The sequence below is a fragment of the Pseudorca crassidens genome, chromosome 2, assembly GCF_039906515.1.
Source record: "Pseudorca crassidens isolate mPseCra1 chromosome 2, mPseCra1.hap1, whole genome shotgun sequence".
Lineage (NCBI taxonomy): Eukaryota > Metazoa > Chordata > Mammalia > Artiodactyla > Delphinidae > Pseudorca > Pseudorca crassidens.
In genome coordinates, this window is record NC_090297.1 from 107,277,241 (window position 1) to 107,296,262 (window position 19,022).

The window sequence follows — 19,022 nt, forward strand, 5'->3', positions numbered from 1 at the left end:
TTAAAGATGTTCAGTCATAAATCAGATGGGAGAGGTATTTAGGAGAGAGGAATACCTTTCTAGTACCCACAAAGTCATACTGAAGAGGGGGCCACTCCTTTCCCAGTGCTAGACAAGACCTACTCAGAGGCCTTCAGTGTTTTCCCACCTTGTGTCAACCTCCCTTATACTTCCCAGATCCTTGTGTAGGAGGTGGCTGTATGGAGTGAGCTTGGCCCTGGGCCACGCTTTGTTTGAAAGCCTAAGGGCTCTTAAAGGAAGCTACCTGGCGCTCCCTGATGAGAAGATGAATTGGCAGAAGAATGGTGAAAGGCAGGGGTCTTGCTGAGAGGCCCCAGCCACCCCATTACTGATAAGGATTTCCCACCTTCTACATCATTCCATGTCCTGGGGGAATGGCTGCAGTAGATGAGATCCAGAACCTGTGCCAGCACCTGAAGGAAATCCTTTTCATCAATGTCTGCCTTCCAGAAAAGCTGGAACATCATCTCAGCATTCCTGACCAAAGAAATGGTAGGGGAGGCCCAAGTTTGCCTCCTTCTGGCCATGTGTATCTCTCTAAGGACCAGTCTCCTGTGCAGGGCTTCACAGACTTCAAGAGCTTTGATATACCTTACTTCACTTACTTCTTATAAATGGCCCAGCTAGGCAGGTACCATTATTCTTACTTGATAGGTGAGTAAGTAGGCTCTGATAGATTTGCCCCAAGGCTGAGCTATGCCTCCATCCTAGAGCTGTCTGACCTCCAAAGCCATTCTTGTGACTCCTGTGCTGTATACTTTCTGCTCCTCTCCTCTTGTGTGATCGTCATTCAGCAGAACTCAGGTTTCTGAGCTCTTTTTCAAGCAGAGTGAGGGTCTCCACGGCTGCCATCCTCACCCCCTTCCTTTTGTCGTGGTTACTCTTCATGGTCCCCAAGGTGGTTCTTGTTCCCACATCCTCCTCTTAGACTGCATTCACACAGAGGCTATCATTCCACAGTCTTGTGCTGGGACAGTGACCTGGCCCCTTCCCACACCAAAGCAGCAGCTATTTAATGGGAAAAGGTTTCTTTCTAATTGCAGCCGCTAGGTGTGATAATATGTATGAATGTTTTGGCATTTGTTAAGGGCCATGTGAAAGTTAAGCTTCTGCCCCATCACGCTGAAGTCCCAACCCTTGAGTGCCGGTTTTGTTCTGAGCCAAGACAGAAGCACAGGACAAGGAACTGCAGAAAGCATCCTCTTAAGCAAATGTGTGTAACTTGTCTAAACTGTGATTATTTCCTGGAACAGGATGCACTTCTCACTTCTACAGGCAGATCTTGGAGTCCACTGCCCAGCTGTACAATGAAAACAGACATCAGGAAAGAAAATCAGAGCCTTCTGGCTCACCTGAGTCATATTCCAGAGGTAAGTGGTCAAAACCCACAGGGTGAGACCACTCTCAGATCTCTCTTTTCTCTTGCCACATCTGGGTATCGAAACAAAAGATGATGATGGGGAGACCAAAACTATTTCACAACCGAGAATTCTCATAGTTTTTTCAACCTAGAAAGGTGCTCCCTCTACAGGTCCCCAAGACTCCAGGCTCCAGGAATGAGTAGCTCTGGGAAATCCACCACTTAGTTACAAAATTCACCCTATTATTGAAGCCTGGATTCCAGTCCCAGGTTTCTCAATTTACAGGTCATGTGGCTTTAGTTACTACTTAACCTCTTGACCTACTGTTTCCTCATGGGCAAAGGAACTGTACCTGAATGGTATATAGGTTCTGGTACCAATTCCAACGTGGTAAGGGAGATTTCCCCTTCCACAGGTTAAGGGTTAAGCATTCAGGCCTTCAGGACTGCCTCACACCCCCATACCCTGTCCATTTCTGAGGGCAGTTGAAAGCCCATGTTGTTACCTGTACTTCTGACTGACTGGCTAGAAATCAGAGGATATCACCACCCCCTCCTCAGGTTCGATTAATTTCCTAGAATTGTTTCTCACAGAACTCAGAGAAACATTTTACTTACTATCAATAGATTACCGGTTTATTATGAAAGGATATAACTCAGGAACAGCAAATGGAAGAGATGCATAGGGCAAGGCAGCGGGGAAGGGTGTGGAGCTTCCACGCCCTCGCAGAGCAAGCCACTCTCCCAGCACCTCCATGTGTTCACCAACCCGGAAGCTCTCACAGCACTAAAAACCCTCCCAGGAGGTCAGGAGCTGGGACTGGAAGTTCCAACCCTCTAATCACAAGGTGGACCTTCCTGGCAACAAGCCCCCCACATTCCTTGCTTTCCAAAGGTTACCTCATTAACATAACACAATAACCTTTATCCCTCCATCACTTAGGAAATTCCAAGGGTTTTAGGAGCTCTATGCCAGAAACAGAGATGAAGACCAAATATACATTTCTTATTATAAATCACATCACACAGGTGGTGTCTGAGAGCCTCCTGGTTTCACATTCCAGGGCTGTTCCCTTGGCACCACCCTCCTATTTAAAAGGAATCGGACATGGATTTAGGAGCCAGATTTCCATTCAAAATATCCTCTCTTTCCTGTTTCTGAATGTGCATGCTTGAAGCTAGGCACATCTCTCCTGAGAGGTGTGAAAGGCCTTCATTTTTCTCCACAAGAGTAGAATGGAGAGTAAACTGATACTGAGGAGGAGGTGGTAGGGATCTAGCTAAAAGCTGCTTAAAGCTAAAATCTGCTTAAAGGTGCAGCAGCTTTGAGCAGGGCTATCAGTATTTTGAGCTGGTGGGGGCCTAAGTTCCACACCACAGTGCAGACAGTATCTTTCAGAGGACTTTCCCTCTAACCTGCTAGCACAACTTTCTCTTTCCAGACTGTAGGCTTACCACCATAGCTTATCCACTCAGCTGCATTCAGGTGGCACGTGACTTCTTTCCTCTCTTAGCTCTCAATCAAACCTCAGTTTAGTATCAGCAGAACCTGATAGAAAATTCTCAGTTTTTGTTTCCGTTTTCTGTTTCAGGTAACAACTAATGCTGGAACTATGAGACGTTCTGTCTTATTTCAACAAAGCGTAGTCACAAACATTTCCCCAATTGATGAGAAAAACAACAAAACAAGCAAAAGTCCAAATCTGAAAGGAAGAGCAAGATTTCACAGCCACTCCAGACTTTTACTCCAAATGGATAGTTTGATTACAGAAATCACAGCCCTTCAGCCTGCAAATGTGATAACTGCCTAAGGGACACCAATACCTAGATTCTCAGATAATCTTGAGAAGCCCTAATCCTTTTTCCTTCCCACCCCCATCCTGTGGATAACTGGAGTCAGCAGCAGCTGGAAGAAGATGGCAAGGATTTGGGTGAAGAATAAGCCAGAATAGTGTCACTGCAGACCATTCGTCAGCTCTTCAGCACATGTCCTTTTTCCTTGAAGGTTGGGGGTTTATAAAGATCCTAGAATAGAGTCTATTTTATATACATTCTGTTGGCTATCATCTTTTTGTGCAAATCAAAATTATAAAGCTTTCTTTCTTCAGCTTAAAGCAGGAAACTCAAACTTTAAAGTGCCCACTGCATTTATACCCCAGAGTGATAGAAACCAGGTCTGAGTGCATCATTTCATTCCAAAATTAAATATTATTGTACACCTGCTATTACAAAGAAAATATTAATTGTGTCTCTCTCACCCTCTGGGAACCAAGATACTCAGACAAAAAGTTCTGCCCCCACAGTTGGGCATCTGTAAGCAGAGCCGTGGTCTCGTACATATCCACCTAACGGGGGACCCAAGGACGCAGTGATAGAATCTCTGCCAGAGAAGGATCCTGAGAGCTTACTGTTCACTGTTGTGTTTCCGATACACTCTAGCAAAAGTTCCATCCTAGAGGTCTCTGTTTAGGGCCCACAGAGAGAGAAATAACATACCTAGATGGAACTGGTAGCTTTCAAATATCTCCACTCTCATTAGGATTTTTTTTTCTAAAAATAAATTCCTTGTACCCTCTGTCTGTCTTTTGCTATCAAATATAACATCAGGACATCACATTCAGAAGCTTTGAAACATATAAAGTAGCCTCCAACTTACCAGACTTCTGGGTTAGAAAGCTGATTCATGTAAGGAGGACAAATCCTGGGTGGCAGGAAGGGATCCTTTAGGTGGGTTTGTACAGCACACTTCTGACTTACATTTTTTTGTATGAGTGGGTGGCATTGAGCACTGTCACACCCTTCTGCAAGGGAGAGAGACATTGAGAACCAATTTTTAGTCCAGGACTCAGCTCTTCACAGCCTCCTGTGTTTTACAATCATTTTCCCCCACAATTATTTACTTTGAAAAATTTCAAACCTACAGAAAATTTGAAAGACCCATACAATGAGCACCTCTATTCTGCTCATCTAAATACAACAATTAACATTCATTTGCTCCTTTTCTCTGTCTGCACTCACCCACCCACCCATTCATGTTGCTTTAATAAATGCAGACAAAATGCCCACTTCTAAATACTTCAGCATGTATTTCCTGGTGTTAAAGGCATCATTCTATGTAACCAAGATACAATTCAATTACCAAATCATAGGACATTAATACTAATTCAATACTATTATCTAATATATGCTCCAGGTATAAATTTTACAATTGTTTTAAAAATGTCATATGCATGTGCCTGTATGTAGATACAGATGCATTTAATATATGCATCTATATTATACATATATATGAGCAAGAGATTAAGAATTAAGTGTGTGTGTTGTGGTACTGGTATCTTCCCCTGTTCTAATTAAAGTTTCTAAATTACACTTTGGTCCTTATTACCTGGAACTCTCTCCTGATGTCTTTGTTTATGTTGTTTCTGATGGCATTGAATTTCTGAAGAGGACAGGCTAATTATCTTGTTCAGTGTCCTACATTCTGATCAAACTAAACATTTTTGGAAAGATCAGCACGTAGTATTTGTGCTTCCTGCTGCATCCTGTCAGGAAGCAAGTGGTCGAAGAACAAAGCAACAAAATAGTGTGAATACTTTTCGTCGAAAATCTTAAAGGAAACACACCAGCAAGGTTAAGTCTGTATTGTGCCTGTAGTCCTTCAATCCAAACCACAGTGTCTGCCATCTATCTTGACAGGAACTGAGTCTTTGGGTTTGCTTTTAACCCCAGCACTGACTGCGACCGTTATTTGCAGCCACAGAGCATGATTTACTGAAGACTTACCAGCGCAACGCGATCCGAAGAAGGGAAGGAAAACCCACAGTGAACAAACCTACAGCCAGGCCACTGGGAACCTTGGATGGGCCCCATGTCTGAGCATGCTCAGAAGCTACTCCCAAATGTGAAACGCCTGCTCTCAAGCAGTCTGTAGCTTCCACTAAGGAATCGTGCCATCATAGCCATTTTTTCTAGTTGAGATATTTTAAATATTAGTGGGGCTTCTAGGGAGAAATGAGCTTAGTGCATTTAAAATAAAATCAAACACCTTGCCCTAGTCTACACCGGCTTATCTCCATCGCCCATACTTCTGTTTTTGTGGTTTGTTAGGTTTTTTTTTTTTTATTGCAGTATAGTTGATTTACAATGTTGTGTTAGCTTCAGGTGTACAGCATAGTGACTTAGTATATTTGCAGATTATACTCCATCATAGGTTATTACAAGATGATGGATATGATTTCCTGTGCTATACAGTATACCTTTGTTGCTTAAATATTTTATATAGTAGTTTGTATCTGTTAATCCCATACCCCTAATTTGTCCATCCCTTCTTCCCACTCTCCTTTGGTAACCACAAGTTTGTTTTCTGTATCTGTGTGTGTTTCTGTTTTGCATATGCATTTGTTTTGTTTTTTTAGATTCCACATATAAGTGATATCATGTAGTGTTCATGTTTTTCTGTCTGACTTATTTCACTAAGCATCATATTCTCTAGGTCCAACCACATTGCTGCAAATGGCAGTTTCATTCTTTTTAAAGTCTGAGTGATATTCCATTGTGTGTATATACACACACACACACACACACACATACACATTGCATCTTCTTAATCTAACACTCTGTTGATGCGTACCTGGGTTGCTTCCACGTCTTGGCTACTGTGGGGGTGCTGTGAACACGGGGGTACACATATCTTTTCAAAGTAATGTTTTCATTTTTACTGGACATATACCCAGGAGTGGAATTGTTGGATCATCTGGTAGTTCTATTTTTAGTTTTTAAGGAACCTCTATACTGTTTTCCATAGTGGCTGCACCAATTTACATTCCCACCAACAGGACACAAGGATTTCTTTTTCTCCATATCCTCACCAGCACTTGTTATTTCTTGTCTTTTTGATAAAAGCCATTCTAACAGGTGTGAAGTGATAGCTCATTGTGGTTTTGATTTGCATTTCTCTGATAATTAGTGATATTGAGCACGTTTTCATGTACCTCTTGGCCATCTACATGTCTTCTTTGGCAAAATGTCCATTCAGATTCTCTGCCCATTATTACCTGGAATTTTGGGGGATTTTTTGGTATTGAGTTCTGTAAGTTCTTTGTGAATTTTGGCTGTTAATCTCTCAACAGATATATGATTTTCAAATATTTGGTAAGTTAACTTTTCATTTTATTGATGGTTTCCTTGGCTGTGCAGAAGCTTTTTAGTTTAATGTAGTTTCACTTGTTATTTTTGCTTGAGTTCGCATTGCTTTTTGTGTCAAATTCAAAAAATCATTGCCAAGGTCAATGTCAAGGAGCTTACCATCTGTGTTTTTTTTAAGGAGTTTTATGGTTTAGGGTCTTACTTTTAAGTCTTTAATCCATTTTGAATTAATTTTTGTGTATGGTGTAAGATAGTGGTCCAGTTTCATTCTTTTGCATGTGGCTCTCTAGTTTTCCTAACACCATTTTTTTTTTTTTTTTTTTTTTTTTTTTGCTGTACGCGGGCCTCTCACTGTTGTGGCCTCTCCCGTTGCGGAGCACAGGCTCCGGACGCGCAGGCTCAGCGGCCATGGCTCACGGGCCCAGCCGCTCCGCGGCATGTGGGATCTTCCCGGACCGGGGCACGAACCCGTGTCCCCTGCATCGGCAGGCGGACTCTCAACCACTGTGCCACCAGGGAAGCCCTAACACCATTTTTGAAGAGACTGTCCTTTCTCTGTTGTATATTCTGGGCTCCTTTGTCATAAATTAATTGTGTGCTTATTTCTGGGCTCTCTATTCTGTTTCATTGATTTAGGTGTCTGTTTTTATGCTGATAACATACTGTTTGATTACTATAACTTTGTAATATAGTTTGAAATCAGAGGGCATGATACCTCCAGCTTTGTTCTTCTTTCTCAAGATTGATTTGACTATTTGGGAGCTTTTGTGGTTCCATACAAATTTTAGGTTTGTTTGTTCTATTTCTGTAAAACATGCCACTGAAATTTTTATAGGGTTTGCATTGAATCTGTAGATTTCTTTGGGTAGTATGGATATTTTAACAATGTAAATTCTTCCAACCCATGAGCATGGAGTATCTTTTCACTTATTTTGTGTCTTCTTCAGTTTCTCTCATCAGTGTCTTATAGTTTTCAGTATACAGGTCTTTCATCTCTTTGGTTAAATCTATTCCTAGGTATTTTATTATATTTGATACAGTTGTAAATGGGATTGTTTTCTTAATTTCTCCTTGTGATTTTTTGCTATTAGTGTATAGAAACAGCAGATTTTTGTATTATTTGTATTGTGATTATATCCTGCAACTTTACTGAATTCATTGATTAGTTCTAACAGTTTTTTGTGGAATCTTTAGGGTTTTTTATATAAAATATCAGTTCATCTACAAATAATGACAGTATTACGTTTTCCTTTCCAATTTGGATTTCTTTTCTTTCTTTTCCTTACCTAATTGCTCTGGCTAGGACTTCCAATGTTATGTTGAGTAAAAGTAGTAGAGTGGACATCCTTGTCTTTTTCCTAATCTTAGAGAAGAAGATTTCATCTTTTCCCCATTGAGTATGATAATAGCTATGAGCATTTAAACTATTTTTTTCTTTGACTATTGAGCTTACCTTGTATCTCTGGTGTAAACCCCACTTGGTTATGGTGTGTAATTCTTTGTACATATTGCTGAATTCTATTTGTTAATATTTTGTTAAGATTTTTCATCTATATTCATGAGGGAAATTTGTAGGATATTAATATATTTATGTAAGATAGCTATAGTTTTCTTTTTGAACTTTTTTCCCCCTGGTTTTGGTGTCAGGGTAATACAGGCTTCATAGAATGAATTGAGAAGTGTTTTTTACTCTTCTATTTTCTGGAAGAGATTGTATAGAATTGATATTAATTCTTCTTTAATCCTTTGGTAGAATTCTCCAGCACAACCATCTGGGTCTGGGATTGCTTTCCTTGGAATATTTAAATTACAAATTGACTTTCCTGAACAGTTATAGAGCTATACAAATGATCAGTTTCATATTGAGTGAGTTGTAGTAATTTGTACTTATGAGGAATTTGTCCATTTCATCTACGTGGTCAAATTTATCTGTGTAGAGTTTTCCATGATATTCCCTTATTATCCTTTTGATATCTGCAAAATCTGTACTGATTGTAGTCTCTATTCATTCCTGATACTAGGTACTTGTCTTCTCTCTTTTTCCTTTGTCAAGTTTATTGATCTCTTCAAAGAATCAGCTTTCATTTTATTGATTTTATCTATTGCTTTTTTGTTTTTAATGTCATTGATTTCTGCTTTGTATTATTTTCTTCCTTCTGTTTGCTTGATTTCTTTTACTTTTTCGTGTTTCTTGATGTGGGACCTTAGGTTATTGATTTGATACCTCTTTTCTTTTCTCTTCTTTTCACATAAATTTCACTTTATTTAAAACATATGAAAGGGGGTATTTCAAACCACACTAAACATAATAAATATATAACTTGCTTTTTTAAAAATCTGCAGTATACATTCAAGGAAGGGCTAAACTTCCAATGCCAACTATATATGAGACAAAATTAAACATTTACAATAATCAGTTTCCTAAAAGTGCTATTTTTAATACCTATAAGAGGAAACTCATTCTAGTGCTTTGTTTCCATCCAAACATCTATATACCTCTTTTCTAATGTAACCTTTAGGGCCTTAAATTTCCCTTTCAGCACTGATTTAAGCTGTTTCGCACAAGTTTTGATATGTTATACGTTCATTCCATGTTTTAAAACTGCCAAATGCCCTAAGGCATAGCCTTTGCTACATAGTGGCTAAAACATAAATGCGTGATTAAAATATTGAACTTAAATTGAATTGAAAGAATTAAGCGACAGAGATAGAAACCGGAGGAATCCCTTTCGCCTGGAGGATACCGGAGAGATCACCTTGGATAACCCGAGAAGCGCGCTGAGGCAAAAGGGCTTGAGAGGAAAGAGCGGGAAGATCCGGAGCATCTGAGCAGAGGAGAGGGCGGGGAGAGACGTTCCTACGGTTCCCTGAATTCCAAGCACGGTTCATTTCCAAGAGCCGAGAGCGCTGACCGCTGGCTCCGTGAAAAGAACCACCGAAGCTCGAGTCCGCAGCCCGGGAATCAGGCGTGCACACTGCTGGGCGGCGCTTGAGGCTCAGAGGCACCTAGCCCGCGGCTCCTGCGGCTTCCGGGAGCTGAGGAGTCAGCGTAGGCGACTCCTGCACCCGGGGGCATAGCTGTGGAACTGGAGACCCTACGTTGGATGCAGCATCCCAAAGTCAAACTTGTGTGGGGGGGTGCAGTGTCCCATGGTCCTCGCTTCCGGGAAGGCGAGGAACCTTAACCAGGGCCTGTCTGGAGCCGCAGTCTCCTTGCTTGAGGGACCACTGGTGCTTCCAGGTTTATTCTTCAGTTTAAAAGGTTGGTGGCCAGAACAGTGGTGGCAGGACCTACAGTTTTCACAGATGTATCGTTAAACTCACGCATCTGGCTTGTTTCCGCAGTGTAGTGATGATCACGTTCGCCTTATACGCGAAAGGTCCCCGATTCCAAACCGGGCGGAAACAGTTTGATTTTTCCGAGTTACATTCACATTTTAAAAACAAAAAGGAGGCTAGGGGTATGGGGTGAGGCAGCAGACGCAGCTGCATTTTCAATGCATTTCAATGCATTTCAATTTCAATTCCGTTACCACCTGAAAGCCTACTCAGGACTACGAACAAGGCCTCCTTTGTCTGAGTCACTTTGGAGACCAAGCCACAAACAGTTTCTCTAAGGACAGCACAGGACAAAGCCAACTTCAGGTTACCTTTATGTCCAGAAATCCCCTCATCTCATCTGGCACCTAAATCTCCTCTACACACTGACACGTCTCTGAAAACCAAGGAGTTCATCCCTGTGAAGCACACTTGGCTTTCCCACAGCTCAGCACACTTGTGGAACAATATGATTTGAGTGACAGAACAAAAGAGACCGAACCCAACTCTGCACCGGGGGCTGGAGCCAAAGATGGGTAGATAAAGAACTTCAGACTCCACGAATTGAGTTGTCGCAGCACAAAAAGGAGCCGGTATACATGCCATTATCAGGAGAGGCCCCGGAGCCAGGTCAGAGATAAGGAAGCAGACAGAATTGCTCATCACCCGCGGAAAACCAAGTCAGCACCTGACTCATAAGGAAACTGAGGCTCAGAAAGAGAGCATGACTTTGGCTCTGCCGCACACAGCGCTAAAGCTAGACCAGGATGGAACCCAGCCAGTTACCTTGCGACCTGACCTCAGTGCCCAAAGCGTCGCCCAGCACAGCACAGGTGAAAGGTGATGAGCAGTGGGGCAAAGGCTGGGAGACTTGCAGAGCTGCCTTCAGCCTTGGGCCCTGGGAACCCCCAATTCTACATCTCTGAAACCTAACCTCTACTTTCATAGTTATCACCTGGAGAGGCGAAATTCGGGCTCCAGTGTGGCTCCCTGATGGTCTAGTGGCTAGGATTCTGCAATTTCACAGCTCCAGCCCGGGTTCGATTCCCGGTCAGGGAAGCTCTTTTCTCAGCGTCTCCAATCAAAGGAGTCTTCCTCTTCAACCCCACAGCTGTGTTTTGCCACAAGGTCCAGATGCAGAAGTGCTTCTGCACTGAGTCCCTAAACTCCAGTGAGATCCTGCTTCAGGATTCTCGGCATCGCCCAGGCTGGAGGAGGTGAGATGTGATGAACAGCCAGGGCTGAGCTGCCCCTCGCCTTCATTCTCTCTTCATCTCAGGAATTTAATGTCTTGCTTTCAGAGTTTTTCATCCAAAGAGAACCTGGAACTTGAGTTCCCAAAACAGTAAAAAACAAAAACATAAAACATTTGAAACATACCAAAAAATTGAAATACTAACATCGTATATTCTGTACCTAACCGCGCAGAGTTAACATTTTCCCACGTTTGCTTTCTCATTCTCTCTCCATATATATGAACTGTGACACCTTTTGGAGTAACTTGCAGACATTAAAACTCAAGATCACTGGTGGGGCTGCTGTTGCTCCTTTCCTTTGGCATCTCCCTCAAAACCAGCTTCTGCGGGACCTATCCTTCAAAACCAGGGAAAGGCTTTGTCCTCGCGAGGAGGCCCCTCTTGCCCCTTCAGGAACCTGGAATCTGTTCTCTTCAGGCTGTAGAGAAGCTTTAGGTCGTGTTTTATTCGGCTCTCCCCCAACTGCAGGCCAGGCACGTTCTGTGCTAGCAGAAATCCCCCCGGACCGGCTGCCCTCCGGTCTCTTCCCGGTTGCCTTGGCGGGCAGTGGGGTCTTGGGTCAGCCTGAGCGCTGGAACCGCCTACCTTGGGAAAGGCCCTTCAGGGAAGTGCAGCTGCCCCTTGGCTGTTGCCTGGATCTCTGTGCCCTGTATGGAGCAAAAAGAGTTCTGACCAGACAGAAAGTTGAAGGATGTTTCCTGTAGTAGGAGGATGAGGGGAGCAGATGGGAAATGCGTTAAAGGGAGGGGAAAGTTTGGAAGAGCTTCCCAGAATTGACTGCATCAGTGCTGGTGGGGGTGGGGGGGAGGGGGTGGTAGTGGCTGCTCTGTGACAACAATGGCACTTAGTCTTGTCTTGTCCTGGCCTTGATCTGGTCCCGGGTCCAGTCTGAGTCCAAGCAAACAGAGGCATCCTGGTTTGCAGAACATATTCCATTGTGCCTCTCTCCAAAATGGGTAGTCACTGAGCTTCTATTTCTAGGATCCCAGTGGACGGTGTCCATGCGGTTTCTTGAACTTTCTTTCTTGTCTGAAAAATTCCTTATCTCTACTTCAATTCTAAATGGTAAGCTTGCTAGGTAGAGTATCCTGGGTTGTAGATTTTCCCTTTCAGCACTTTTAAATGTATCATGCCATTCCCTTCTAGCCTGCAAATATTCTGCAGAAATATCAGCTGATATGGGGGTTCCCTTGTGTATGACTCATTGTTTTTCTCTTGCTCCCTTTATAATTCTGTCTTTGTCTTTAACTTTTGCCATTTTAATTATGATATGTCTTGGTGTCGGTCTGTTTAGGTTCACCTTGTTTGGGACCCTCTGTGCTTTCTATAACTAGATATCTGCTTTCTTCTTCAGGTTCGGGAAATTTTCAGCTATAATTTCTTCAAATACATTTTTGACCCTTTTCTCTCTATTCTCCTTCACAGATCCCTGAACTTTCTTTCTTGCTGAAATGTAAATCAGGGGAAATTAAAAAGTAGATAAATTACTGGTCTAGATAAATTAGTGGTCTCCATGCCAGGTATAAGAAAAAAAATTAAGTTGATAATAAAGATGAATCTCAAATAATTTTAAAGACTTTAAAGAATTCTAAAAATTGACATAATAGCATAGAAAATATTTATGTCATGTCATATTTCTAGAGATAACTCCTTTTATGCATCACACTGGTTTAACAAATTTGGTCTAAAAACTACTTTACTCTGTCTTTCAGATTTTCTAATAGTGTAGAAAATATTGGTAGCAGAGTAGTTTATACACACCTTGGATTTATGTTCTCTTCTAAATCTTCATGACACTGAATTGCCTAATTTTCCTCTACTGGTTTTACTTGTCCAATAAGAGAACTTTAATTCCAATAAATATTTAAGTTTATAAAATTTAAAATTATGTGTTCCAGTAAATTAAATATACCATTTAATAACTTTTAAATGGAAATTAACTCTTATAATTCTAGAAATCATTGTAAAAATTATTCCACTTACAATTGGGGGGTAAATGTTTTTAGGTATCATTCAATATATGATTCCAACATTCATTTCTCTATTATGATTCAGCTCAATTTGTGTTTTTAAGATCTATCATAATCTTTAAGCGCCTAGACTGATATTAAATTAATTAAAGTATAATATTTGCCTGGAGAATTTTTAATTAAGATGGAAATAACAAAACCCTGTTTTTATATAATGCTGGTGTGTATTTTTATAGATTACAGAGTGGCCATAGGTTAACAGGTTAAGAGGACGTGGGAGTACCTTTAGAGTATGTTGGTGAGAACAGCCATCATGTCACTTGAAGAAATGTAAAACACATGAAGTATCTTCTCCAGGAAGTAAGGAGCTGTCACTGAAGACCAGCTGTTTTCATGAAGGGCTTGTTTATTTAAAAAAAAAATTTTTTTTTGTTTGGTTCTTGGTTACCTGCCTTCTAGATCTGGATTCATCCATTTTTCCATTCTTCTTTATGCTTCTTTTGTGTCGAACACCACTGGTGCCCTTAGGCCCAGGTGGTCAGAGGAGCCAGGAACTACAGGGCTTGAACAAATTATGCTCCCACACTTTTTGATGCCTCCAGAAGGGGACGCCACAGGCAGAGACCTTGAGTTTGCTCAGGATGCAGCATCTCTCCTGGACCAGGGCCTGACACTTAGTAACACCTAATAAGTGCTCAGTGATTGAAGGAATTCTAACACAAGGTCCTAGAAAGCTGAAGAGGAGGAAAAGAATGTGGGTGGATTGGGGCAGTCTAGAGTATGAGGGCCAGAGTGAGACAGACAGACAAAAACACCCACAAAGAGAGTAGAGAGAATGTTCAAGAACTGGATTTAGAGTATAAAAGCCTAGGAGCTCATGTGTGCTCATGAGATTCAACAGAAGAACCAAGAGAGGGTGAGCCAACAACTCTTGGTATCCAGGTCTGCACCAGAAGCATTGTCAGGTGCAGGATTCTGTTGCTTCCAACGTTCTGTCTCAAATGGAACATTTTTTTTTTCAGAAATAGACACACACTGTCAAGGAATCATATAGAGACAGCTATTGGATTACTAACCCAACTCTGAGTAGGAAGGTGACCAGTCCACAGATTGTGAGTGTCCAAGAAGGCAAACAGCAATTCACAAAGGGAAGGGAAGATGAATAAATGTCTGGGACCAGTGGTTATTCCCCTCCAATCGATCAGCTACTTGGCAGGAAGCAACCTGGGGTCATTTTGGTCAATCTTTTCTGGACCCAATTTAGTAGGTCACCACCAAAACCCATAACAACTACTGAAAGACTTTCTAAACATCTTGTAAGTTATCAGCTGAACATATGCAATATGGTACCTCTGGGTAACGTCCACATTGTCCTTCTGCCATATTCCCTGCTTAGTTGAGTCAGGAGTCCAGCACCTGTTGTAAGAGTATCAGATAGATTTATAGAAAGCTTGTTGTACTAGAAAGACTATGAAGAAAAAGGATCTTTCACTGAGTTGTAAAAATATATTTGTCTATAAAGTGGCCCACCTCCTATTGAAGTCAAACTAGGAACACGTGAAGAGCAGCCTTCAGCTTCTGGTAAAGGTGGAGTAACAGAAATGAGATTTACTTTTCTGCCTGAAACATGACCCTACCCTTCTCCCCTGTCCCCAAAAAAAGAAAAAGACAAAAGGCATAAAATATTAGTTTTCAAGACACTGGAAATCAGGCAATAAAGGGTAGAAATCCCTGAGAGATGAGAAACAAATATGGTGAGCCCTGCCATTGGCCCAGCTTACTGTTTTCAGAGTCTCCAGGCTGAGCACAAGGAGGGGATCTGAGGCCAACTCCTTGGATTGTGGCGATGAAGCTGAGTATCCATGGGGAACAAGGGAGCTAGAGTTCATAGGACAGATTTAGTGATGAGAGAGATGAACAGAGAGAACCCAGGCATTTGGAAAGGGTTTCCTTCAAGTAGTGAGTGGAGTTCTGAAACAAGCATCCTTGTGGAGATATGTCTGAGACCAAAAAAAGAAACTTTGAAAAATATCATGGGACAGTGCCTGGTGTTCACACAGTACAGGCAATTGTACTCTCTCCCCACAGCCAGACTGAACTACTCATAAAAGCCATGGAGAAGAACAACCAAAGAAGGTTGTGACTTACTAGTTGGATTAGTCAGCCTTAGACTGACCTACCTAAAAAATAATAAAACCAAGATTCAAAGGGATCAAACTGTTTACAAGTCACTTAACTCTACCCCAGAACAAAACTCAAGAAGATTTATAGGAATACCAAAATAACCAATACACAAGAAAGTAAATTTTGGCCATGTCTGGTATCCAATCAAAGAATGTGAGGCATGCAAAGAGGCAGGAAAACATGATGAATAAGGAGAACAATAGTCAATGAAGCAAAACTGAACGAGAACTGACATGATGGTAAAATCAACAGAGAGGACTTTAAAACATTTATCATGACTGTGTTACACATTCCAAAGAGTTGTAGAAAAGTGGAACATATAAAAATGGCCAAAATAAAACTTTAAAGATGAAAAACGATAACTTCTTTTAAAAAAATGTTTAAAACAGCTTTATTGGAGTATAATTGCTTTACAATGGTGTGTTAGTTTCTGCTGTATAACAAAGTGAACCAGCTATACATAAACATATATCCCCACATCCCCTCCGTCTTGCTTCTCAGTCCCACCCTCCCTATCCCACCCCTAGGTGGACACAAAGAATCGAGCTGATCTCCCTGTGCTATGTGGCTGCTTCCCACTAGCTATCTATTTTACATTTGGTAGGGTATATGTGTCCATGCCACTCTCTCACTTCATCCCAGCTTACCCTTCCCTCTCCCCGTGTCCTCAAGTCCATTCTCTACGTCTGCGTCTTTAATTCCTGTCCTGCCTCTAGGTTCTTCAAAACCTTTTTTTTTTTTTAGATTCCATATATATGTGTTAGTATACAGTATTTGTTTTTCTTTTTCTGACTTACTTCACTGTATGACAGACTCTAGATCCAACCACCTCACTACAAATAACTCAATTAGTTTCTTTTTTTGGCTGAATAATATTCCATTGTATATATGTGCCACATCTTCTTTATCCATTCATCTGTTGATGGACACTTAGGTTGCTTCCATGTCCTGGCTATTGTAAATAGAGCTGCAATGAACATTGTGGTACATGACTCTTTTTGAATTATGGTTTTCTCAGGGTATATGCCCAGTAGTGGGATTGCTGGGTTGTATGGTAACTCTATTGTTAGTTTTTTAAGGAACCTCCATACTGTTCTCCATAGTGGCTGTATCAACTTACATTCCCACCAACAGTGCAAGAGGGTTCCCTTTTCTCCACACCCTCTCCAGCATTTATTGTTTGTAGATTTTTTGATGATGGCCATTCTGACTGGTGTGAGGTGACACCTCATAGTAGTTTTGATTTGCATTTCTCTAATGGTTAGTGATGTTGAGCATCCTTTCATGTGTTTTTGGCAATCTATATATCTTCTTTGGAGAAATGTCTATTTAGGTCTTTGGCCCATTTTTGGAATGGGTTGTTTGTCTTTTTGATATTGAGTTGCATGAGCTACTTGTAAATTTTGGAGATTAATCCTTTGTCAGTTGCTTCGTTTGCAAATATTTTATCCCATGCTGAGGGTTTCTTTTTGTCTTGTTTATGGTTTCCTTTGCTGTGCAAAAGCTTTTAAGTTTCATTAGTTCCCATTTGTTTATTTCTGTTTTTATTTCCACCTTCTCTAGGAGGTGGATCTTGCTGTGAGTGATGTCATAGAGTGTTCTACCTATGTTTTCCTCTAAGAGTTTGATAGTGTCTGGCATTACATTTAGGTCTTTAATTCATTTTGAGTTTATTTTTGTGTATGCTGTTAGGGAGTGTTCTAATTTCATGTTTACATGTACCTGTCCAGCTTTCCCAGCACCACTTATTGAAGAGGCTGCCTTTTCTCCACTGTATATTCTTGCCTCCTTTATCAAAGATAAGGTGACCATATATGTGTGGGTTTATCTCTGGGCTTTCTATCCTGGTCCATTGATCTATATTTCTGTTTTTGTGCCAGTACCATACTGTCTTGATTACTGTAGCTTTGTAGTATAGTCTGAAGTCAGGGAGCCTGATTTCTCCAGCTCTGTTTTTCATTCTCAAGATTGTTTTGGCTATTCGGGGTCTTTTGTGTTTCCATACAAATTGTGAAGTTTTTTTGTTCTAGTTCTGTGAAAAATGCCAGTGGTAGTTTGATACGGATTACATTGAATCTTTAGATTGCTTTGGGTAGTAGAGTCATTTTCACAATGTTGATTCTTCCAATACAAGAACATGGTATATCTCTCCATCTATTTTTTTTTAATTTTTTTTTTTTGATGATGAGAAACAATGCTGTATTTTATTTTATTATTATTTTTTTTTGCGGTGTGGGCCTCTCACTGTTGTGGCCTCTCCCGTTGTGGAGCACAGGCTCCGGACGCGCAGGCTCAGCGGCCATGGCTCACGGGCCTAGCCGCTCTGTGGCATGTGGGATCCTCCCGGACCGGGTCACGAACCTGTGTCCTCGACTGGCGGACTCTCAACCACTGCGCCACCAGGGAAGCCCTCTCTCCATCTATTTGTATCATCTTTAATTTCTTTCATCAGTGTCTTATACTTTTCTGCACACAGGTCTTTTGTCTCCTTAGGTAGGTTTATTCCTAGATATTTTTTTCTTTCTGTTGCAATGGTAAACGGGAGTGTTTCCTTAATTTCTCTTTCAGATTTTTCATCATTAGTGTATAGGAATGCAAGAGATTTCTGTGCCTTAATTTTGTATCCTGCTACTTTACCAAATGCATTAATTAGCTCTAGTAGTTTTCTGGTGGCATCTTTAGGATTCTCTATGTATAGTATCGTGTCATCTACAGTGACAGTTTTTCTTCTTCCTTTCCAATTTGGATTCCTTTTATTTCCTTTTCTTCTCTGATTGTTGTGGCTAAATCTTCCAAAACTATGTTGAATAACAGTGGTGAGAGTGGGCAACCTTGTCTTGTTCCTGATCTTAGTGAAAATGGTTTCAGTTTTTCACCATTGAGAACGATGTTGGCTGTGGGCTTGTCATATATGGCCTTTATTATGTTGAGGTAAGTTCCCTCTATGCATACTTTCTGGAGGGTTTTTATCATAAATCGGTGTTGAATTTTGTTGAAACCTTTTTCTACATCTATTGAGATGGTTTTTCTCCTTCAATTTGTTAATATGGTTTATCACATTGATTGATTTGCATATATTGAAGAATCCTTGCATTCCTAGGATAAACCCCACTTGATCATTGTGTATGGTGTGTTGTTGGATTCTTGTTGGTTGTTGTTGGGTGTTGAATTTTGTTGAAAGTTTTTCTGGGCTTCCCTGGTGGCGCAGAGGTTGAGAGTCCGCCTGCCGACGCAGGGGACACGGGTTCGTCCGGTCCGGGCAGATCCCACATGCTGCGGAGCGGCTGGGCCCGTGAGCCATGGCCGCTGGGCCTGCACGTCCGGAGCCTGTGCTCTGCAACGGGAGAGGCCACAACAGTGAGAAGCCTGTGTACTGCAAAAAAAAAAAAAAAAAAGTTTTTCTGCATCTATTGAGATGATCATATGGTTTTCCTCCTTCAATTTGTTAATATGATTAATCGCACTGACTGATTTGTGTATATTGAAGAATCCTTGCATTCCTGGGATAAACCCCACTTGATCATGGTGTATGATCCTTTTACTGTGCTGTTGGATTCTGTTTGCTAGTATTTTTTTGAGGATTTTTGCATCTGTGTTCATCAGTGATATTGGCCTGTAGTTTTCTTTCTTTGTCTGGTTTTGGTATCAGGGTGATGGTGGCCTCGTAGAATGAGTCTGGGTGTGTTCCTGCCTCTGCTATATTTTGGAAGAGTTTGCGAAGGATAGGTGTTAGCTCTTCTCTAAATGTGTGATAGAATTCACCTGTGA